Consider the following 13,028-nt stretch of genomic DNA (forward strand, 5'->3'; position numbering starts at 1 on the left):
AATGAATAACATCCACCAAATCATGCATTCCGCTCAGGAACGTGGCTGTTTAACTCCGTTCAGTTTCAATTTCATTTCATTTATACAGCAGGAAATAGAGATGGAGGTGGATATTTTCTGCAGAATCAGACTCAGAGACTTTCTGTATCCATTTGTGTCTGTGTTCATGACCAGAGCGTGTGAGCGTGTCTCTCAGCTCCCTCTTCACCAATGATCAACACGTTTCAGAATATTCTCCTTCAAGAACAAGGCAAATTCCTCGGGCTAACACAAAAGAAATGTCGGTCTCAATGTGTTTCTGTTCCATAAAACATGAGCTATCAGCTGCATAACTTAAAAAGAAGTATAAATCTTGCATGCACAGAAAATCAATTGTGAATGTGATCTGGAAGCATTAAGGGGTCGTATTGTAACTGAAGGATGTTTATGACTCCAATATCTTGTCAGTAGAAACAAAACTGCTGTTTTATATCAGGTCTAAACAGGGATGGTGGATCCTATGTGGTCCATTAAGGGGAGAAAGAAGCAATATCCTGGAGGTCAATAGAGAGAAAACACATGTTCCTCACTGCATGTGAAACACGTTGAAGACAAAATGGGACCACCGCTGCACGTGCTCTGCTCCAGAATGAAGGCCATTGCTCACATATATATATAGGGACCCGGGGACAAGAGTTGGCCATAGATTACACAAATCAATACTGGATTAACATTCCCAACAGAAGCCTCTTAATGTGTGTTTCATTTCAATGAGAAGGGGCCAAGGTGTCAGTCTCCCCCTCTCTCAGCTCCTCTTTGCTCTTCATCGTCTCTGAAGGTCAAGAGAGCGATCCCGGACCGCGACAGTCACATCTCTTTTCTCCGCCACTGACGGCTTTATCACTTGACTCAGGTTCAGACGGGCTAAGTCTCCTCCGTCGACCTCCGGTTTCGCCAGTGCAAACGGAAAAAAGAAAGTCCCACAATTTCCAGTCACTGTTGGTCTCCTGGGTTATTTCGATGAGGCCAGATGCTGAGAGATTTCTGCATTTCGGAGAACTTCTTCCAGAGGTTAATGCGTTTTTTTGAGAAGTGACGGGAGTTTGCGTGCCGAGTTTGTGCGATGGTGCCGCACTTCACAGCCTGTTTTCCAGTTGGATATTCACTGTGCAGGCGGAAGGCGAACATGGGGCCAACACGTGTTCCCGGTGAGGAGACTGAAAGGAAGCCGGGAGGCTCCAAACAGGCCTGAAGTGGCCTTAATCCATGTGAGGCTGCGGGGGAGCGAGCGAGCGAGCCGTCCGCGCACGCTTTGAAGTGGCGTTATCGCTTCCCTTTCTCCGCTCGCCTCCTCACGCTGTTAACCTCCCTGAACTGCCCCCCCCCTCGGAGCACTTTAATTACACCGTACTTTATGTTTGGGTGCGTGCGTGCATGGAAGCGTGCGCGCGTTTCCTTCGGGCAGGAGAATATTTACGGGTTGAGTCATGCAAATGAAGACGAAGGAGAATCACGGGTGAAATTAGGTGAGATATTATAGTGGAAATGGGACCGAGGGAAGACTGGGAAGAGTCTTGAATAATAGAAAAGTGGAGACAAAAAGGAGGGAAATGAGATTAAAAGACGAGTTTTTAAATGGAGCTCCTGCTTATCGCCTGACTCCATCCAAACCCGACGCCAAGCTGAACCTATTCAACTTCAGGACAGAGGAACCACCGCAATGTCACGTATACGCCTGCACGTGCACGCCGCCAACCCAACGGAAAAAAAAAAAAGCAACGCCAAAGAGCTGCTGAAGTCATCAGATCTCCCCTCATTCATGAATATTTGGCCCTTTTCTCCTTGGCACCGCAATTCAATTTTAAGGCCCATCTCAAGGGACTAAAGCGATTCACCTCTCCACATCACTGGAGGTGACTGAGGCAGCGCCGAGGGGACGCACCGGGACACGGCTTTATTCTCATGCTGCAACTGGTTACATATGGAATCTCCGAATAACAAACAAACAAAAAAGAGAATTCTCTGCCGTGCTTGTAAAACAAGGATTCTGGGACATTAAAGTTTAATGTGAACATGAAGCAAACAGTGGCGCCACGTTGCTAAAGGAGGCTTACTGAGAGAAGACGACCAAAAAAAGGACAGAAGAGTGTGAAAAAGTCTTTTCAAGATTATTAACAGTTTTTATTGATTCGGTGGAGATAGGGATAGTAGGATGAACCTTGACCTGAGGGTGCAGATTCATTCAGATGTTTTCTATATTATTATACTTTTATTAATGCTAAAATTAAATGTATATGAAATTGAACCAACCAGCACCATTTGACGGCTGTGGCTTGAGGCGAATTTATACTCGTCCATCGCTATCTGGTTTCTAAAAAGCACTGAAACTGAAGAATGATGAAGCTTGAAATTTACCACCAGCTGCTGCTGGTCGGCAGCCATCAAAGCTAAAAATCATTTAAATGAAAATCAGATGCTATTTTTTTAAAACCGCTCGGCAGAAAATAATTATAAAGGTATGTTTTTGTTCTTCAGTGTTTTTATCAGCGACATGTTTTTACTTCAATCTGTGAAAATTTCATCTTGTTTGCCTTTTTTTTTTTTCCTTTGCCTTAACAATTTAGAAAACAGTTACACTGCCCCAAGTGGCCCAAAATATGTTCACACATCAGAACTGAATGGGGCTTTAAGCTGGAAGCTCCTGGAGCTTCGGCAGCCGTGAATCAGTCATCAGTAAATGGATCGGTAAATGTCTCACGCAGTGGTTAGCTCATTCTAAAACACACCCAACCTCCCACCAAGAGGAAAGAGAAAACTTGTAATTTTCTTCTAATAATTGCCATCAGAGTATCTTCCCCTCTTCTGTTCGCAGTTCAGATTTTTTTCCTTTTTTTTTTTTAATTCAGGATGCATCTCACTGAGCCTCATCTAATCAGATTAGGTGAATACATTTAGCTCTTGACTCCTTTAGCTCTTAGATGGTATCAGCACACACAATTAGAACGTCTTTATTACCAGATCTTGATGACCTTTGAAGACATGTTCTATGAAAACCACTATAATTTCAGATTTAACCGGACACGCTCCAGATGGATTTAATCCTGTTATCAGAGAATTTTTTATTTTTTGTATCCATATCTGTGCTTTATCAACAGTGTCACCTTGTACCCTAACTGAAGGACTTATATACCACACAGTAGTCAGTTTATATGACAGTATTACACGTTAATATGCCATACAATATACAAGTTAATGAAAATGACTCATTCGTCTCTGAGCTGTGAAATCATTTACATATTTATTCAGCAAGAAAAAGATGCTCCATAATGTATTTTTGAAACACTTTGTGAAAGAAATTGAATCGTGAAAGTAATAAAATACGCAGCAAGAAAACAGCTGAGAGAAACTACCGAACATGCAGGCAGCAACATCCAGCGAATGCTGCAGGAGTTAAACTGGAACAATGAGGCGGTCGTCCACCAGGATACGGGAGTCCAGCAGGAACAACAAGAGTCGCAGTAAAACACTGAACAATACGGAGCGAGACAGCAGCTCTGCCACTCGTCCACTGAACCTTTGCTAACAACTGGGTTTCCAATCTCATAATAGAAATGAGTTACGGCCAAAAGTTACTTTTCTATCACTTTCTTTTCCAGTCAATGAATGTAGTATGTATGTGTATATGTATATGGATGTACTCGTATATGTTAGGAACACATGTTTAGATGTACGTGGACAGTTTGTTGATGTATGTGTGTGAATATTGTACAGATGAATTCATAGAATTTATAGACAGTTGTAACTTTATGTAAACGTTAGTTCAAAATGTTGATGTGTTCTGATTTAGGGTTAGGCAAAATCAGTGTTAAAGTGATGTTAAAATAAGTTAAAAGTGATGAAATTTGCTTCTTTTTTCATTTTACATTGATGATCAAACACCGAAGAATCAACTTGAACTTGAAACTTGAACTTGTAGTTTTATGAAATGTGTGCTGCTGTGGTTTGAACATCCTTTAATTTGTATTCTTGCTACTGAGGACAAGAGAGGACACTACTCCTCTTAGGTGGGTTTTTCCACAGAGACGCGCCCCACCTGCCTCCCTGAGGGCTGGCCTCGCCTCGCCGTGTTGACTATCGTAGCAAAGAGCAGTTGGAGGAAGATGGCAGCGGCTTATTTCCTTAAGTGGTCCCGATTGAAGTGCTGGCATCGTGTGTGTGTGTGTGTGTGTGTGTGTGTGTGAGAGAGAGTGTGTGTGTGTCCGATCGTCCTGACGTCAGTGTCTTTTCTTAGCCGTCCCTCTGTGTCTTTCTTCGTGCAAGGACGGAGCTGGTGCCCGGTGCTGAGGGTGCAGACCCTCCCGTTACCTAACGGGCCGGTGCAGGTGCCGTCACGGTGGAGGCGTGCGCGAGGCGGCCGGCGCACGTGCCTGCGTAGAAGTCACTTTCAGCCCACGCAGGATCACTCGGGAATCTCAGCACGTCACTCACAGCTGCCGGTTCATGTGCCAAATCATGACAAACCTCAACCACACCTCCAACTCCAGTGCAGGTCCGTCTCTTCACCCTTTCATCGTCTTTCTGTGGATGAATGTTTGGTATTAAATCGTGGAAGCGTCTGCGGTGTATCCAGGGGCTCGACAATAACGGTGATGTCTATTATTAAATCATCCTTCCTGTTTGAGGGGTCTAATGGGATATTCTCCTGTGAATTAAATTATAGTGAAATTGGACTCATTTTATAAAGGGAAGCCCTCAGGAGGCCCCCTCCATCCTGGAATCCCTCCTCGCAGATTACTGTTGTTACCGTCAGTTTCTGCCTCATCTGAAGTCTAAAAGCTGCTCCGTATCGATACCAGCAGCATTCCGTTTAGTGTTGTCCTCCCACAGGGATGATATGGGTTTGAAACCCTGTTTCTAAGTGAAAATAGAAAATTTCTGTAAAAATTCACAAAAACAACTGACATTTTCATAATGTTGCCATGTGATTTTTTTTTTGGAAATGAAAAAGCAAAATGTCTTTTCATTTGAAGAGATTAGAAACCTGGATCGTGTTCAAGAAGGTTTTTAGTACATGTGTGTCATTTAAAAAGGTTTGTAATCACAGCTCATCATGATCATGCAGTTTTATGGGATTAGATATGGGAAATGAGCTTGAATCTTTACACAAACGAGGTTCATCACGAACTGCTTTATTATGGATTTTTGCTTATATTTATAAAATTGTCAACCAGTTCACTTTAGCAGATTTTGAAATCTTTTACCGTCTTTAAAAGGTTGTTGTAACAATCATGGCCACTAGAGGACACCACCTGCACCAATAGTGAATGCTAACGTTTCTTCTGGAGTTTTTTGGAAATGCTGGAACGCACAATGACATTGAAAAGCAAGCGGTGCCACCTTGTTTAGTCGCTCACTGACTCATGTTTCCGAGCCACTTGTCCTTTTCGGCTGATAATTCCAGCTTCATATGGCCGAGGGCAGGGTGCACCATGCACACCCAGGGGCAGTTACGGGTCACCAATTAACCTGACATGGATGCTTTTGGACCCCGAGATGGAAGCCAGAGGACCTGGAGGGAATCCATGCATGGGGAGAACATGCAAACTCCACACAGAAAGGCCCCAAGCCCCCTGCTGGTATTTGAACACACCGTGAGGCAGGAGTGCTAATCGCTGCTCAGTGCAGCCCCACAACTGTCTTGATGGTTAATAATTAAAAAAAAAAAAAAAAAAAATACTATTGCAAGCTAAGTCACATTATTTTTGGCTCGGAAGCTCACAAGATCACAGGAGAATGATGAATTCACACTGGAAAGTCCAAATACACAGAACATAGACTGACACATTTGGAAAATCGCCCACACAGAAACACAAACAGACAAAGAACCAGAGCACAGAGGCGACACCCAACATGTAGCACAGCCACCAGGTGCAGACAATCATTCACTCACACACACACACACACACACACACACACACACACACACACACACACACACACACACACACACACACACACACACACACACACACACACGAAACACATGAGGGCAGGAAACAGCAATCAGACATAAGGAGGGGAACTTGAGCCTGAAATGAAAGATAGAACAACAAGTAGAACACAAGCAATGAAGCCTGAATTAACAAAGCAAGGAAAACAGTCTTCAGCATTTTTACAAGCTTATAATTGAAATAACCCCAAGGCTTATAGTATATTTAGTAGGATATTTAAAAATGCAAACTGCCAATTTGTCTATATCATAAAAAGATTGATGATGCGACAGCTCAAGTGTCACGGAAATTTATTATAAATCCCCCTTATGGCTGGCAGGGGCTTCCATCATAAATTGCAGCCTCCTTATGGCATCGTTTCTGTCATTCAGGTAGTTTTTGTCATTCTGACTATGAGGTAGTGGAGCTGCATTGTTTATATTTACATCAAGTCAATGGCTCCAACCTTGAAGAACTTCCCAGTGCATGCTGAGGATGTTATTTTTTGTGAATCAATAAATTTAATGTACCTTGGATTGTGTTACGATTGTTAAGTCAGGGCAAACTGTAAAATGTCAGCCAGTGACACATTATTTGCTTGCAAAGCTGAATTTTGCAGGCAGGAACGACTAATAAAAACCAGCTAATCAAAAAAGAAAACCTCCCAATGCCCGCTTATAATGAATAAACCTCCCCAACAAAATGAACAAAAAATTAAAAAAAAGACAACACCAACATCATCTGGACTTTTCAAGCAGTCATGTACATCAAGCTGTCACTCCGTTGTTCACGCCCAATGAAAGCTGACAGGTTGATTTGCTCTCTCTCCCTCTCCTCTCTCAGGATTACACTGAAATCAGCTGGATCCCGCTCGTTCGGTTTTCTTCCGGACGCCTGACGGTCGACCTCGGGCCTGGAGCTGCACCGTCATGTATGTGGGAGCAGAGGAGACGACGAGGGGAGACGGAGGGGAGGAGAGACTTTGATGAATAACTGCGGTACTGGCGCTGACAGCACTGTTCAGTATCAGACCTTGGGTGTGTGTGTATGTGTGTGTGTGTGTGTGTGTGTGTGTGTGTGTGTGTGTCTGTCAGACATGCATCCAGTGTCTGTTCTGTGTTCTCTGCCTGGTTTTAGGCTGAGCTTTGACCTGTATTTGTTTAATTCTCCATGAATATGATAGCTCTATCTGTATCCCTCTACTTCGCAATCCTTTATTTTAACATTTTAAAAAACTGTCTGAAAACACACGCCTGTTATAAAATCTATAAAGCGCCGCTGAATCACACACGTGTGCCACTATTTGCTCTATCTCTCTTTTCTTTTGGCTCTAGGATTTCACATTGCTGCCAGCGTCCTCTCATTAGGGAGGACTGGGGACATTTACCACTCCTGCTGGACTGAAAGGACCCGATCAGCCGAAATCAGACCCTCAAATCATCATCATCATCATCATCATCATCATCATCATCATCATCATCATCATCAGACTTCTTTTCTGTCTCCACACAGTTTAATGACCCCACTGCTCTGTTTCTTTCATTAGCATTGCAGAAATAACGCAGCCAGTGGGGAACGTCTATGGATGATATTACACTTATTACACTTTTTTTTTTCTTGCAAAAAGAGTACAAGTCATTACCATTATGTCTGCAGGGGCTCCACGTTATCGCTCACAAACTCACTGGAAAACCGAGCTTTGCGTCACCTCACCTCTCCTCTGCGGGAACTGAAATAAAAAGGAAACACCACAGCGTAGCCCTTTAAATGCAGGATACACTCGTATTGCGGCAAAGCAGAGTTAACAAACCTGCTTGTTCGTCTGTTTGCACGGCTTTGTTGCGCTCGGAATACAAATCGGGAAGATGTGCAATGACAGGTTGCACTGGGCTCTGTGTGTTTTAGTCCGCTTCGCTTTGCATTCGTAATGACAGCCTCATGCAGAGCGTTACTGCAAAATTCAGGATGGAAAAAGGACTTCAGCAGCTTCCCACAGTATTGTACTGTCATAAATTAAACCTCTCATTTTTTAATCATGTGATAACCCACCAATCATTTGGGTTGATTGAACATAATTCACTGCATCCAACATTCAAATATATTTGATCAAGCATGATGACACACACCCATTCATCCTCTATGCCAATAAATTATCTAATCCACAGAAAGACATGGAGTCACACTCTCCTGGGCAATTTTTTATAACACAACTTTTTAAGTTAAAGCAAGAAAGTTAGACATTTAAATCTGCACAAGCAGAAATTACAGGAACATTTTCGAGAGGTTTGCATTTGTTTTTCGCCAGATCAATGAAGGAGTCAGAAAAAGCTGATCAATAAAATGTCAACAGTCATGAAAAGAGCAGCAAAGAAAGGAAACAACAACAACAACAAGGCTGGGAAGGGTTGTCGTAACGTTTGATGAACAGAATCTCAAGAGCCACACAGAAAAAAATGAAAAAGCATCATTCATGAAATGCATCATGAAAAGTTTCACATTTACACATCAGCATTTAGCACAATGCTGAATAAGAAGTTGTTTCCGCGTTGGCCAGTAGAGCCGGTGCTGTTAGTTGTTTTAGCCATGAAACTACTCACACGTTCAGAGAACAATACTCTGCATCATTGTGTAAACAGGTTCTATAAAGCAGGATGAAATGATTAACATCCTCAATGCTTCAAACTTCCCTGAAAGGGAATTTTTCCCTTTAAGCTTGTGAAAGTGGATAAAGTCTCGGTCGTTGCTGCCCCGTGTTTGATCCACCTCTGTTCGACCGGGATGTTGTTGTACATCAAAGCAAAGCTGAGATCAGAGTGTGTTGGGCTGTTCGCAAGCTGCAGGTCAGGTCTCCTGTGAGAAGGAGGATCATGAAGGTGATCCGGTGAGGAAGACGGACGGCACGGCCCTGATTTCATACTAGAAACTGATGGAGGCTGTCCAGAGGCGGAGGTCAGCGGCGGTTATGTAATGATCCTTTTCCTTCTGCTCCCATACACATGTGCATGTCTCTATATTTAGCAGCGAGGCATCAGAAAGGTAACAGCTCCGAGACTCCAGCTGGAGCCATTACTAATTCACAACAATGGCTTTGTAAGCAGTGGGAGGATTTGGTAAATCCCTGCTGTCACAAGAGCAATACACACATAAGCATAAGTTTCCCAACAGCAGCGCTTTAGCATTTTTTGGGGCAAGACAGAGAAATGCTTTCAGTTTTTGATAATAAAATATCTGTTAAGTAATTTGGGGGGATGTCAGAAAATCCATTATCTGACAGCTACAAGCAAAGAGAGGCAAGAATTTTCCCTGTTCTGCACAAACGCCGATCAGCCACTGCATTATGACCACTTGAAATGAGGCTGGGTGCAGCTGTGCTGTCAGACTTTTACCTTTTCTATCAGAGCTGACATTAATGTCAGGACATCACCCTATCCGGCCCAGTAGAACTCTGACATTGTCGGCATCTGGTTTCATGCAGACCTTCGTTAGTTTGTTTCCTAAATTCAACTTAATTCTTTTTTGAATTTGATATTCGAACTTGCCAGTGAGTCGTTCTGTCTCTGGATAAAGTCAACACCTCAACTGACTCAACAATTAAGACTTCTTGGATTATTTATTCAAGAAAAGAAATGTTCAAGATGCAAAGTTTAACAACTGACTTAAAAAAAAAAAGAAATAAAAGGTTGTTTCCTGACAGCGACACCTGTTAAAGGGGTGGATGTTTGTAAGAGGCATCTTGAAAACAGACATCTTTGTGTGGATTCCTGGTCTGTAGTGCCTGGTACTTTACAAGTGAATGAGAAATGGGGTCTTTCGGAGCTGAGGCTCACTCAAATGTGTTCCTTGTGAAAGACTGACTGTATGGTCAATCAGTCAATCAGGATGAGCCACATGTACAAATAGGAAGAGGAACGTCTGAGGTAGATGAGGTGAAGAAATCGGGAACAGGAAGTGTCACTCCTGTTCATGCTGCAGCAGCATGGCCTCACTGCCACTGCAGGATATAAGGACCTTTGCTGGACTGATGAGTCTCATTCCCTCGACAGACAGAGGACAGACAGTGTATGAAGCATCAGTACCTCAGGAGAGGCTGGAGGGATACACACTTATGCCAGAAACAGCTGCTAAGAAAAAAGTAATGCATCAAAGGTGTGGACTTAATCCCTACGTAAATAACAATCTATTTAGTTACGCTCTGGACTTAAAAAAGAAAGATACTCGTACAGTCACGCAGCCGCAACAGCAAACAGCTTTTTGTAACCGATATGCAAATGTTCACCTTTAATACCAGCAACAATAAAACTACTGATGAGGAAATGTAAGCCATAATAAGATCATTTGTCTCTCCACTCAGTGCCAAAAATTCAATCAATTCAAGATTACAGGAGGGTTTTTTTGTTAATTTACTCATTGAGTAACTTAAATATGCACCCAAATACCCTTCTGAGTTAATGCCACATTGTAAACCAACAAGAGATGACCCAAATTCCTGTTGGAAATAATGGGCTCAGAAGCAGTGAGTGAGTGAAAGGTGACACAGCCGCAGACTGAAGGCTCCATCAAAAGGAGTTCAGACTCTGACTTTGACGAAATCATGACGAAGTGGCTTCTGAAAGAGCCGAGCGCTGAGCGGGTTGACGGCGCCGAACGGCTCTGATCAGACGCGATTGTCCCGAAATGCAGCGGAATGAGGCTTAATTGCAGCGCGGTGAGATGTTTTGCTAAAAAGCTGAACGCCGCCTGAATGAGTTTTACAGAAACGATTCGAGCTCAGAGCGAGAGCCGAGTTTCATCTTTGTGCACAAGACAGAGGCGACGCATAAAGACCGAATCAGCATTTATTTGGAGAGAAATGTGACTCAGTGGATCCCTTTGACTGCCGATGGGTCGTTTAATCCTTTTATAGAGCTCATCTCATTCATTTTAAATGCAACTGACTTCCACAAGTGATTCGAAATATGGATGCTGCTGGTGATAAGTCACTGTTTACCACTGAGAGTTGGATTCAGAACGCACCAGATCTGACGCGAGTTGGCAGTGGGAGCGTTTGCTTTACTCCTCCGGCGGACGGCTAATGGCTGCCAACGGACTTTTGGCGAAGTTACTTTCCGATCTGCACCTTATTAACTCTACTCGCTAATGAGCATGTGCGCTGAGCCAATATTCAATTAAAGTCATAATCAGCCTCGGCAGTAATGAGTGGAAATGACAACAGAAAGTGTGAATGACAATTAAACACTGTCATTAAACATACATTACGGAACACAAATGGAACAGAGAGACGGGGCCGGAGAGCAGCGCACGAATAACGCTGATGGAGCTGGTGTCAACTGGAATCCATTACTGGTCCCATTAAAGGTTCTCTATTGAAATGTATTATGGAAGCGGGAGGAAACAGATCAGTTGTTCGAACGGCTGCGGCGTGTGAGACGAGAGAGAGGGGAGTGAGTTACGGCAGAGGCCAAGTTAAGAGGGAGCTTTATTCTCCCAACAACGAGGGTTTTACGAGGGCGGTCTCATTGTGGAAAATAGCAGTAAGGTTTTATATCTGCTTTCAAACGCTCATATAGAACCTTCGATCTGAGGAACAGTAAAACAGTTTGGGTGTCATAGTTACACTAAAGGAAAAGATTGGTCTGTGGAGGGGACTGCTTCTGTGACGATGCCATAAAGGAAAATACACAGAGCACAGAGTGAGTTTATGTGATGAGAGGAAGACTCTTTCCACCTTGTGTCTGCTCCCTTAAGTCAATCATTTCTATTACTCAAAACTTTCTAATTATTTTTGATCGTTAGCTGCCTAATCACATTGTTTACACAGTAGAGCAGAAGTCTGAGACCCTGTTTAAACGATCATTTTCACGTGAAATGCCTTGTTTTTGTATTTAAGTTTACATAGCAAAACTTTGAAAATGTTTTCACAAAAATGGCAGAAGCACTGAAAACAGTGTAGGCATGCCAGCCCATGAAGCACTGACTGTTCATAAAGATGGACGAAGCTTACCAGTTGAAGATCTGAGCAGGACGTCTCCATGATGAACATTTGAAACCAGATGCAAATATGATCGGTCCAGCCTGTCATGTGACCGCATCGTGTGGACAAAGGAGGTGTTGTGATAGGGCGATTTATGCAAAACTGTAACTCATAAAATAAAATCAACAGATGACTTACGTGAAAATCATAGTCTGGTGAAGCCAGCACGGTTGTAGAAACTAGGATAGAGACCAGAACATGTTCTGAAACCGGGCGCTTTATATGTTTATTTGCACTCTGAAAATCTGCCTTTTTGAATTGGTTCCAATGAGGCCCAGGCTCTTTTTGAAACCAAAATCATCGCCCCCTGCTGGAATTTCCCTGTAATTACAGCTTTTCTGCACTTCCCCATGATTACCTCCGCCAGGAGGTTATGTAATCATGTCGGTTTGTTGGTTGGTTGGTTGGTTGGTTTGTTGGTTTGTTGGTTGGTTTGTTAGCAAGATCACGGAAAAAGTAATGGACGGATTGCAATGAAACTTTGTGGAAAGGTGGGTCTTGGGCTAACTTAGAATCCATTAAATCTTGGTGAAGATCCGGATCATTGTCTGGATCCAGGAATTTTTTAAAGGATTCTTTATCATTGACAGATAGGGAGTCTTTCACATGGTTGGGAAGGCCCGCCGACGGGGGGGGACGCCTGGTTCTTACAGGACGCGCCGCTTCCGAAGCGAAAGTGGAAGCGCTGCGCACCAACTTTCAGATCGGCGCCCCTGTTAACCTATCTGACGGTTCATACAGGAGGCGCTGGGGACCGCCTCATGCGTAGCGTCTCACCCTGTGGACTGCGGGCGCTCTAATCTTCTCTATTTTCTCCACGAGCTGCGCACGCTGTGGACCGCCAGTTGTAAAGCTGGACAGAGCAGATCGCACCAGACCGGAAGTCGGGAATGGAAAATACGAGAGAATCCGGTCAATTTTCAAATTAAAATGAAGTAAAATAACATAAATTATGTTGCTTTTCGGTTTTCTTTTTCAGACAAACACACACACACACACACACACAGAGGGAGAGAGGGCGACAGGGT

The sequence above is a fragment of the Salarias fasciatus genome, chromosome 22, assembly GCF_902148845.1.
Source record: "Salarias fasciatus chromosome 22, fSalaFa1.1, whole genome shotgun sequence".
Taxonomy (NCBI): domain Eukaryota; kingdom Metazoa; phylum Chordata; class Actinopteri; order Blenniiformes; family Blenniidae; genus Salarias; species Salarias fasciatus.